This window comes from Crocodylus porosus, unplaced genomic scaffold, assembly GCF_001723895.1.
Source record: "Crocodylus porosus isolate Cpor-Errol unplaced genomic scaffold, CroPor_comp1, whole genome shotgun sequence".
In the NCBI taxonomy this organism is placed as follows: domain Eukaryota; kingdom Metazoa; phylum Chordata; order Crocodylia; family Crocodylidae; genus Crocodylus; species Crocodylus porosus.
Window position 1 is genome coordinate 41,830,404 of NW_017728918.1, and position 12,733 is coordinate 41,843,136.

Below are 12,733 nucleotides of genomic sequence, written 5' to 3' on the forward strand. Positions count from 1 at the left end.
TCCCCACCTTCCTCTGAATAGCAAACTGGATCATTTCATGATCACTGTCCCCTAGCCTCCCTTGTACTAGCACCTCCCCCACCAGGTCATCCCCAGAGGCTAAAATCCAATATGGCGTTTCCCCTAGTGGGGATGAGTACCTCCTGCATGAGGTAAATTAAAATTAATATCCATGGGAACAATAGTATTGTGTTTTGTAAAGGTCCCAATTCCAGTTTCCAAAATGGTGCAATAAACCATTGAAAATAGTAAAATAAATGTAAATAATCCTTAAGACTTAATATATATATGTATGTACACAAGAAAAAACACCCCAAGAATTGTAATAATATGTGTGAATTCTTACTGCATGTCAGCATTGTAAATGTGTAAATATGAATCATATTTTACTGCAAGGAGTTTTCCTTGACAGGTTTGTGTGTGTTTGGGTTTTTTTTCCTTTTTCTCTTTTACAGAAGTTATTGTGTAAAATTTAATGTAGTAGCAAAGGTGACTTAAAGACTATGAGGCCATCAACAGTGCTTTCTTCACCTAAGCCATGGTTTTATCATCACAACAAAATTGTTTTGTTTGTCTGTTTTGTGTTGTTTGTTCTGTCATGTTGTTTTTGTTTCTTTGATTGATTAGTTTATTTTAAGTTGGCAAAAGTTTAAATGTATATGAATATCATAAAGATGTGATAAAAATCATTGGTAATACTCTCTCTAAAAATGTAATTTGTCTGTGGATCCCAGATCAGAACACTTCCATCCAGTTGGGCTGGAAAGTTGTTCTAATCTTTTAAACAAAAACAGCAATTTATATGAAAGTTTTAAGTTGTAAAGTTTACTTGTTTAGCAAAATTACATTTATTTTTTAAAAAGTAATATGTGTGAGTTTAGTAAATAACCTGATGAAATGTTTTTAAGGCTAGAAAGGAAGTCTCATTTGTATTTAGGTACTATTTATAACACCAACATAACAGGATGTTTGTGAAAACTGCATTAACCCATTGTTTTATAGAAAAAGTTGGTAAAACTATCACATCAGTATTTGTATAAAGAAGTAAGGAAACTCTTTATTGATGAAAGCAAAATACAGACTGGATGACCCATGAAGTTGGTGATGATCGTGGATCAGTTTAATGATGTGGGAGATTCCACTAACTCCGACATGTATAAATGGTTGGCACAATTAAAAAGAAAAGATTGGCAACCATTTTATGGAAAATTGATGATCAGTTATGTATTTATACCTGGGATAGAAAAGAAACATACTTTGGATTCCAAGTGAATTGGACTGATGCATATCATTAACCATCTTAGTACAGTGGCATTTAAAATACAATTGGAAAAATATCAGAATAGGTACATGTATTTCAGTTAAAGTTATTCAGTTGGGTATAAAATGTAATGTATTAAATTCATTTAAAAGCCACAGGGTGCCAATGACACTGATAGACTAAAAGACCAGTGGCTGTTAAATACCAAAAAAGGGGAACAAGTGTTAATTTTTATTTGTTGTTGAGTTTTTCTATTTTTAATATATTTGTGTGTCATGATATTTTGACTTAGCTTTGCTTATTGCTTATTGGATTTTTGCTTTGTTCAGTAAACGCTTAAATTTGAAAGTGTGTGTAACCTCCCTAACTGGTCTCTTACATATGCAGGTAATTCGAGCATTAACACACACCCCGAGAGATATTATGGTAATTCATAACCTTCCCATTTGTACAAGGAAAACACATTTGGGCCCCTCATTTAACTGGCAAATATGTGAATGACCAGGACAAAATTGTCTATCATCGTATGTGTAGTAAATGGACTGATAATCAATGGATATGTCCCACATTACCACGCTTGGTGGAACCCTGTTTAATCCAGAGTGATGAACTATCCATATGTTATTGGGATAAGTTGGATACTAGCACAACCAAATTGTACTTTGATGGAATAAATTGTGTGTGTGTTAGGGCTCGAACAAATTATCTGGCAAGGGGAAAATGTTTCATTTCCTCCTGTGTAACAATGTATGTGTAATGTCACTGTTATTCAAACTCCACTTTTCACATATTATGTCACAAAACAAATAATTGAAGATATAGATATGGAAGATAACAATCTGCTGAATTTTAATGCTTCCATAGGAGTCAATTGGACAACCTGCTCAACCTTCTGATGCAAATAACTTAGTTAACCACTGCCACTTGTAATAATGCAAAAGTGTGCAGTATTTCTATATTGCATCAAGGTAGAGAAATCCTGAAGGTTTCAGAACAAGCCAAACAAGTGTTAGTATATCATTAGTAAGACATCCTCACAGGATGGGCTCCTTCAGAGATGGCCATTCTAATTATCATGCTGCACCCTGCAATAATATTGTTTATTGTGACTGAAATTTTATTACTTGTCATGTGTTATATGCATTTTTTAATAAAATCAATGTATCCAAAATGTTGAGAACTGCAATTGGAAACAAAATGTCTTTTTATCAGACAAATGTAATTTATGACCCATTCATCACTAGCATTTGAAGGGTCAAAGGGGGGACATGTAGCATGAACTGAACTAGTGTAGGTGATATTAACATAGAGTGTGATAGTAGTGAAATGTAAGCATGTTAGTTTTGTCCTGTAAGTTATTTGCAAACTCTATTTTTGTATTCTTTTGCTTGACATAAGTGAATGAAATCTTATGCCCCTTTTGAATGAGTGGATGTGAAAGGGTGAATGGTGAGAGAATGGCATAGAGATGGAAGAAGAAGATTTAGCTATTTATGTAAGCAACAAGGTGCCAAATGTAAGTTACCCATCAGTAAACTAATTGATGGATGGCTGAAGAATCCCTTTGAGGCCTAAGAAACAACAGGAGATAACAAGGAGGAGAGAGGCACAAATCCTGCCAGACGGGCAGCAAGAACACTCCAAAGCTGAAATTCCAAGTTTAATGACCAAACTGACCTCAGGCTGAGATAAGCTGAAGACAAATGAAGAACAACCACAAAAACAGAAGCTGGGTATGGAAAAACCCCCAAAGTGCTGAAACAATGGATGCCAACCCCTATAAAAGAGGACTTAAAAAATGCCAAGTTGGGTGAGTCTCTCTCTCAACTGCTGTTTTGTCGGAGCACACACACATCTGCTCCAAGCTGTTATCTACAGGATCTTTCTCTCATAATAACCACCCTAACTGGTATCTGCATCTTGTCTCAATAAGGTCCGGACCGGCCACCCAGTGCTATTATTGAACAACTGCTGCTGGTAAGTATAATGTCTGAATGGAATGGTTGTTTTGTGTCTGTGAGTGTTTGTGTGTAAGTTTTGTGCATGATGATTTCTGTTTGTCTATATGAGTGGTGTACCCAAACATCTATGTCTAATTTATGTAATTAATAAATGCGGCATTCTACCTTATCCCCGTTTATAAGGTCTTGATCATGATTTCATCAATTGGCAATTTAAAGTAACACTGGCTGCCATCTAGACATTGAGCCATTGATTATTACCCTGTGAACTCAATGCTTCAACCAGTTTTCTGTCAACCTTACAGTCCATTCATCCACATACTTCCTTAGCTTGCCTGAAAGAATGTTGTGGGAGACAGTATCAAAAGCATTGCTAAAATCAAGGTGTACCACATCCACTGGTCTTCCCAAGTCCACAGAGCCAGCCAGTCATCTCTTCATAGAAGGCAATCAGGCTGACCAGGCATGACTTGCCCTTGGTAAATACATGCTGACTGTTCCTAATTACCTTCTTCTCTTCCAAGTGTTTAGAAATGTATTCCTTGATGATCTGCTCCATTATTTTTCCAAGGACTGAGGTAAGGGTGACTGGTCTGTAGTTCCCTCAATCTTCCCTTTTCCCTTTCTTAAATATGGGCACTACTGTTGTGCTTTTCCAATCATCCAGGACCTCTCCCAATCACCATGAGTTTTCTAAGATGATGGCCAGTGGCTCTGCAATCTCATTAGCCAATTCCTTGAGCACCTTCTGGTGCATCTCATCCAGTATCATGGACTTCTATATTTCCTGATTTTCTAAATAATCCCTGATCAGTTCTTTCACCACTGTTGGATGCTCACCTCCTCCCCAAACTGTGCAGCCTGGTGCAGTAGCCTGGAAGCTGACCTTGCCTGTGAAGACTGAAGTGAAAAAGGCATTGATCGCTTCAGCCTTTTCTGAATCCTGTGTCACAAGGTTACCTCTCCCATTCAGTAAGGGACCCTCACTTTCCCTGGTCCTCCTCTTGCTACCAGCATACTCATAGAGAAACCCTTTTTGTTACCCTTCACATCCCCTGCTAGCTGCAACTCCAATTGCACTTTGGCATTCATGACTTCATTCCTGCATGCCTAAGCAATGCTCTTATACTCCTTCCTAGTTATGTGTCCAAGTTTCCACTTCCTATAGGCTTCCTTTTTGTGACTTAATTTCCTGAAGAGTTCTCTTATAAGTCAAGATGGTCTTCTGCCATACTTGCTTGTCTTCCTGAACATTGGGATGGTTTGTTCCTTCTCTCTCAGTAAGACTTCTTTAAAGCTCTCCTGGACTCCTCTCCTCCTCAGACTGGCTTCCCAGGGGATCCTGCCGATCAGTTCCCTGAGCAAGTCAAAGTCTGCTTTGCTTAATTCCAAGGCCCATACTCTACTGCTTTCCTTCCTTCCTTTCCTTAGGATCCCGAACTCTATCATTTTGTGGTCACTGTTACCTAAGTTGCCATCCACCCCAACAATTCTTTCCTGTGTGTTAGTAGCAGGTCAAGAAGAGCATGGCCCCCAGTTGGCCACTCCAGCACTTGTACCAGGAAGTTTCCCCCAACATTCTCCAAAACTTCCTGGATTGCTCTGTATTACCTCTGTATTGCCCTCCCAGCAGCTGTCAGGGTGATTGAAGTCCCCCATGAGAACCGGGACTTGTGATCAGGAAACTTTGGCTAGCTGTCTGAGGAAAGCCTCATCCATCACTTCCTCCTGGTCTGTGGTCTATAGCAGACATCCACTACAATATCAGCCTTTTTGCTCTCTCCTCTAACTTTTACCCAGAGACTTTTAACAGGCCTATCTCCAGTTTCATACTGTAGCTCTGAGAAATCATATGGCTCGTTTACATATAACGCAACTGCTCCTCCTCTTCTCCCTTGCCTGTCCTTCCTGAACAGTTTGACAGTGCTCTGGTCATATTAGCTATCCCACCAAGCCTCTGTTATTCCAATTATGTTATAGTGCTTTGACTGTGCAAGGACTTCCAATTCTTCCCGCTTGTTTCCAAGGCTCTATGCATTCATATACAGGCATGTAAGGTAACTAGTTGATTGTCCTGATTTCTCAGGAAGTATGAGAACACCTGCCCTTTTGCCCTGCCCCTCCCCCCTGCTTTCCCTTCCTCCAGGTCTCCCGCTTCACTTCCCCCAGGGTTTTGATCTCCACCACCCCAGAAAACCTAGTTTAAAGCCCTCCTCATTAAGTTAGTGAGCCTGTCTATGAAGACACTCTTCCCTTTCTTCATTAAGTGGATCCCATATCTTCCTCTTTAAATAACATCCCATTGTCAAAGAAGCCAAAGTCTTGCTGGTAATACCACCGGTGTATCCAGGTATCGATCTGCAGGATGCACCTGTTCCTGCCCCGGGCGTTTCCCTTGACTGGAAGGATCAAAGAGAACATGGCCTGAGCCCCAGACCCCTTCACCCATGCACTCAGAGTCCTATAGTCACTTTTTATCTGTTTGGGGTCTGCTTTGGCAGTATAATTTGTGCCCACATGGACGAGCACCATGGAGTAGTAATCAGAGAGCTGGATGAGGGCAACAGGATTTAAAGGGAAGGGCAAGAGAAGGAACCATCCAAGGTTCATCAAGGCTGTATAAAGCACTTAGAGGGAACAAGCTGATGGAAATAAACAGCAGAAAACCTGGGATGATTTTAGTGCTAGTCAGTACTGCTGTTCATGCCTGACTGTTCACCATAGAATTCTCTGGAGAAAACTCCTGTAACTGATGGAAAGTTACCTAAATGATTCAGTGAGCTCAGTTGCATATGATTTATTTATACCATTATTGTGTATATCATTGACAATCCTATTAAAATAAGTTATTATATGCCTATATGATCATGTTTAAGGACATAATATGCATGTATGTACCTGTGTGTTTGTAGATTTCATAGACACTAGGGGCTGGAAGGGTCCTCAAGACATCATTGGGTCCATATATATATATGTATGTAGAATTATATAGATATATAAATAATCATAATGGCTGTTTGCAGATGTGGGGAAAAAATGGGCTTTACTTTTGTGGCAGGCTTGCTAGTAACAATCTGACTAACCGGCTTAGAAAGCTGTCAAATGATTGGTGAGGTGTTCCTACGCGCTGCTAAGGGTTGAACTGCTGCCTGCAGGTTCCACTTCTTCAGGTACTTCTGGGGCAACTGCTCCTGCCCTGCTGACACAGCTCTTGGCAGCTCTTGGAAGCTCCTTCCTTGTGGTCCCTTGCTGGTCTCTCCTGAGTCAGCTGCACTGCCCCTTTTATCCTCCTCCAGGTGACCCAAGGGGCCAATCAAGGGACACGGAGGGTGAGTCTCTGGGACCTGATTGGTGAGGAAAGGGAATCCCAAGTCCTCCAATCATCTTTTACCCCTTCAAAACCCCTGGGCTAAGTCACTACCAGCTAGCTCGTCACACAAGAAAGAGTGCCTTATATTTTGTTCAACCTAACTTCCTGATTTGTGAGTTTAACTGATGATAGAGTCTATTATTACATGACCTTATTAAGACCCTGGTTGGGACACTTTCTCTTTATTTACCTGTAACTTACCTGTGTCACCAGTGGTGGTAAAAGATCACATATAGAGAGAATAAGGCTTATAGTCATATAGTGTGTGTGTGTATCCATATTTATATTTGTATTGATCTTTTTTAGCTGAATATGTTAATAAATTCATATATAGTTAAGTTTCAGATTTTCCTGGCTTGGATCTATAGGGAATAGAGCAAAACTGTGCTCAGCCTGAAGTTTCCACCCACAGCACACCTTTCCTACTTACAATCCCCTTGAATTGGAGAAGGGAGTACATACCTGAGTACATCTGGGCTACACTTTAAACTCTGTGTGCCCCTGTGCTGAGCCCACCACAGCCCAGAAGAGGCATTATGTTAGTTGCACCCAGCTTTCTCAAAATCTGTATGGATCAGGAGCTTTAGTGTGGCTTTTTAGGTGCTTTTATCTAATAGCTGATCGAATGAGCTTTAGCTAAAAGTGCCAAAAAGCCCCACTGAAATGCCCAATGTATACAGACACTGTGAAGCCAAGTTGAAATAACACACTGCTGCTTCCAATGAAGTACATTTTTTCCCCCACCATGTCTGTCAGAGCCCAATATGATCATAAAGTACCATCAACACTGTCTGCAGATTAGCCTCCAAAAACAAGTGGGAAGAGAGACACATCAATGTTAGTGTCCTCCTGCAAGCAAATACTGTGAATATGAAGATGGTGATCATTCAACATCAACTTCATTGCGTCGGCCATGTCATGCAGATGTCCAACTCCAGACTCCTAAAGTAAATTTTATTCTACCACCTCAGCCAAGGTATACACTCAAGAAAAAGGCAGAGGAAGTGCTTTGGGGCATCCTCAAGGCCAATTTTAAAAAATGCAACATAATATCAACTTATGGGAAAGTATTGCCCAAGACTTCCCCAAATGGGGGAAGAGTTATGTTGCAGGGGTTTCAGTACTTTGAAATCTCATGACAACAACAAACTTTGAAACCTCATGACAACAGCAGGAGATGGAAAAGAAGGAGTGGCAGAAACAGTGTGTTGTGGACCAAATCAAGTATCCAGTGCTACCCATACCACACAGAAACACATGTCCAAGTTGAGTAGAATCTGTCAATCCCAGATAGGCCTCATCAGCCATCTTTGGACAAAGAAATAAGACAATTATAGAAGATAATCAATCTCAACTGCAAGGAATTGTATAAGAGATCATGACGGTATTATCTGTTAATCTACAATATGAACAAATACTACTTTCATGACCTGAGAATGCATGAAACGTCAGACATTTCTGCACCAAAAGTAAAAATATTTTTTGGAATTGAAAAAACACTGTGATTTCAATGCACAGAAATTGATAAATCAAATTTAAATTTAAAAACAAGTACAAGATTCAGTCGAGTGCAAAGTGAAAAGTTAAACAATAGTCATACCTAAAAACAGGATTTACAGTGGAAATGCTGACAAACTAACTAAAGGAGTGGACACAAAGGTTATTTACTATGTAGTAAATTGACATTACACTGTTGTGTAAGTGAAGCAGATCCATGAGACATGAAGCTTTGATGGGTGAAGCTTTGATGGGTAATGTTAAGTCTCAAAGTGAGGACTTATACGTACTGGTATAAGTTATACCATTATAGTGGTTGCTTCTATTTAATACCTGCTTAAGGTAGCCATTTGCTCAATGGAAATTGACTCAAATTCCAGGTAGTGGCCAGATGCTCCTACTGCAGTCAGCCAGCATAGGAGAGAAGGTCCTATGTTCACTCCTTACTCTAAAGTAAATGATAGAATCATAGAATCATAGAAAAGTAGGGCTTGAAGGGACATTGAATCTCGTCCCCTCTGCTTGAGACAGGATCATCCCTCTCCAAACTATCTCAGCCTATTCCAAAAACTATGCAGTCAACCCTGTCACAAAACTACAAGACATATTGACAAAAGAAACCAAAAACACCTTAACCCACCATGGGTAAAGCAGTGGGACAAGGGCTTTAACTGTCCCACCATTGCATGGTTTGTAAAAATTCAATTGAGAGACCCAAGGAAAAGGGCTACAGTACCAAATGGCCCCTGTCCACCCCCACAATGCAGAGGAAAGCAAAAGCCCCCACAGTCCACATCAATCTAACCATGGGATTCCTTCCCAATCCTAAATATGTCAGTTGGTCTGATCCTGAGCAGAGGGGCAAGATCTTCTAACTAAGAACCACTGGATTTTAATCCTAGTAGGAGCACTGGCATGCTTCAGTCAAAATGCCCAGCCTTGGTTTACAGTGGAGGAAGCTGAAACAAGTCTCAAATATCTATGGAATAAAATCCAAGGTAAATAACTCAGTAGTAATTAGGTTATGTGCCTTCATGCTAAATCTGTAGTTGAATAACTGCTCTAATACGTTGTTCCCACCCTGTCCCTTGTTCATTGTACCTTCAGATTAACTGCCATGAACTTCCTTAGAGATATACTGATATATTTGCCGAAGGTAGTTTGTAAGTGTGGTTACAGGCTCTTGCTAGGCATTTGGTAAAAGCCTGAACACCCCTGTGAGAGCTGCAACAGCTGAACAGCTTGTCAAAATAAAACCTTAAGCAGATGGCTCTAAATCATTGGAACTCCATTTCGTATGCTGAATGCTTGAGCAGTTACATGAATAACAGAAACCTGTCCACAAATATGTGGAAAAAATAGCAGCTGTGTGGGGCTGATGTTGCTTGATCTCTACCAAATGAGATCTTATTGCTGTCAAAAACACTCTCTCTTGTCTTTTTGTGATAGTGACTCAAAAAATCTCTGGTGGTAAAGCCATTAAAAACCTCCATTTTTTAAAAACTGTACCTCTTGTGAGAACTGAAACAGTATGATGGCATGGAGAGAAAACAGATACTGTAGCAATGAAGACTCCAAAGTGTGGTTCAAAATCTCTTAACCTGTTTTCTGTTATTGTTTTTAAGTTTCTAAAGGAAGCAAAATAAATGTATGATTTTTACCAACTTTCTTTCAATTTTATCAAACAAAGCAGATGATCTTGATCACTACTCTTGAGTTTGTGTTACTATAGTTTAATGCAGTGTAAGGCTTTCAGGAAGGGACTGCCTTTGTAGTAAATTTATACAGTGCCAAGTCCATTGTGATCCTCCTGTCAGAGGAAGCCTGGGGCTCCTGTTACTTTAAAGAGCAAAACTACAGCTGATACAGCCCAGGAAGCACAATACAGATCAGCCGCAAGAGGGTAGGCAGCAAAGAAATAGGGGTGTACAAAACAGGTTGTATTTGATTTGGATTCGGCCCAAATTAGAGATAGTGATACGATTCATTGATTTGGATCACTGTCCCCAATTAGATTCGGCGGAATCCAAATCTGAAGATTCGATGATGATTCAGAGAATCAGCCATTCGGCCATAGACACAGCTTTAAATGTTTTTTCTAGATACCTCAAGGTACCAGGTGTGGCTTGTTAATGCTCTAATGCTGGGGTGGATGGAGCATCCCACAGAAGCGCAGGAGGTAACCCCACACACTCAGCCACAAACCCGGAAGTGGACTAGAAGTACTTCCAGTTCACTTCCAGATCTGCCAGGGAGCGCACAGGGGTTTCCCTCTGCATCCCTCCTGGCTTGGTGATTGGCTGTGGGGGTAGCCCAGGTGCCCCCCCAGACCCAGGAGGCCTCGGTCTCCACCTATCAGGGACCAAAGCTTCACACAGCTCTACAAAGAAACACTGTTGCCTATAAAGAGCACTGCCTATTGCAGTGAAGGGGAACACCTGCAGCCGTTCAAGAGAACTCTGCCTGAGGTGAGTTGACTGCATGAGAATAGGCAGCTAAGGACAAACAGCAGGCACCTACTCTGAACTCCTTTAAGAGACATTTGGATGTTTTTCTTACTGGGATCTTTGACTCCAGCTGACTTCCTGCCCCTGGGGCAGGGAGCTGGACTCGATGATCTCCTGAGGTCCCTTCTAGCCCTAATGTCTATGAAATCTATGAAATCTATGAAGAACTAGCTGCTCTGCAATAGGCCATTAGGGTAGAGCCTAGCTTAGCCTAGCAGGGAGGCCACTAGAGCAGTAGTCATAATCTGTCATGGCAACCAGTCGTCAGACACTAACAAGAAGACCCTGCAGTGCTGGAGCACCACCTGATGAGAAGCAGCAGGTTTTGGGCAGTATAAAAGCCTAGGACCTGAGCCATGTTAGGGAGTCTGACCCTGTGGGCCACAAGGAGAAGAGCTCATAGTCAGAAAACTTCAGAAGAATGTCTGGTTGACCTGCCCTAAGGGCTGCCAGTAGGGCACTGATGAGTCACAGAGATATACAACTTGGGGTAAAGAGAAGCTTTGCTGCTCTGACTGTAAGCTACTGTTGATGCTGAGACCTAGAGCAGCTTTGGTTAGTTGGTTTGTATTATAGCCAGCAGCAAGTTGCCAGCGGTCCCAGTTCTGCCAGAGGGCATGAAAATAGCTTGAGTTCTGCTGGGGTTAAGTCCTCAAAATACAGACCAGACTGAAGCCTAAAGGAGGCTGTAGCCTAGCAAAGTTGAAGCCTAGGATGGGCAGAAGCCAGAGAGGGCCAGGGGGCCCAGGCAGAGCCAAAGCAGGCTCATTGCTCAAGATGTGATGGAGATAGGGCCAAGATATCCAGGACTAAAGTAATTGAGACAAGAGCTGGAGCTCAAAATCCAAGTTCAGTACAGTGAGCCCAGGCTACAAGGCTGACAAAGGGATTGATTGTACAATGATACCTGCAAGTCATAGGCATGTCAGTATGGGAGGTCAGAGGCTGTGAATAGCCCTTAAAACTACCAGTGCCCTGGTGGGTGTAAACAGGTCAAGAGGATCCACTTGTCATAGAGTAGAATTGAGACTGGAGGAGTCTGGGAGGGTGTCAGAGTAACCACAGCTCTACTTTAGGGCCTGTTAAGGAGCCTTCTTTTTGATCAGATAAGAACATAAAGGTGTGGCAAGAGAGTGCAGCAAGGAGAGGGTATCCTAGAGCTGGAGCAAGGCAGGGTCATGTGGTCAGTAGGGAGTGTCATGGTTGCCACTGAAGCACAACCTTGCTACACATCCCAAACAATGTGCAACAGAAATAATATTAATGTTGATAGAATAGTGCCACTATGACTAAAACATTATAGTGCTAATGTGACTTCTTCCATTCAACTACTGACGTGCTATATTTCAAAAGAACTATGGATGGGGTTCATTGTAGACATAGATGTGTACAAGTGAAGTGCTGCAATGACAACTTGCTGCCTGGCCCCCTAAGTGAAATCTGTTAGCTCCACAAACATTGCATGAGTCTAGATGGGGAAACTTGAAATAGGATCCAAAGCAGCCAGGACTCTGACCATTGGGCTGCCTGAAGTCAACATTCAGCTGTCTAGAACTAGCCAACAGAAAATACAATGGACATGTTATGTTTAATACCCTCTTCTGGGCCTAGACACTTCTGTCCATTTTGGATTCATGGCAAAAAAACATCTCTTGAAAGAATCCTTTAAAAAAATAATTGCTACTTTTCTTTTAAATCACAATAGTGGTGGTTCCAACAACCCACTATTTATAGTAGGCTTGTGGTTTGAGCACTTCCCCAAGGAGTGGAAGACTTGTGTTTTAAGTCCCTCCTTTTGTCAAGGAAATTTAAAACTATATCCCTAATGAGACATTCCTAACCATCAAACTATTTATAGCCTTATATAGACTATACATAGGGACCAGGAGAAGACCCTTCTTCACTCTTCCGGTTGAAGCTCTGTCCCTACACAGAAAAAGAATGAGGCAGAGATAGGATGAGAGAGCACAAAACTGGCCTGCTGAGTAGCAAAGAGAGACTTAGGGGTTCTGGCCCATGCTCCCATGACTATTTTTTGTAGTTTTATATTAAACAGTCAGAATGGATAAGAAGCTTAGGTCATAAATAGTCCTGCTAACCAATACAATCCACTCTTATGCATGTGACCTTGGCTGCA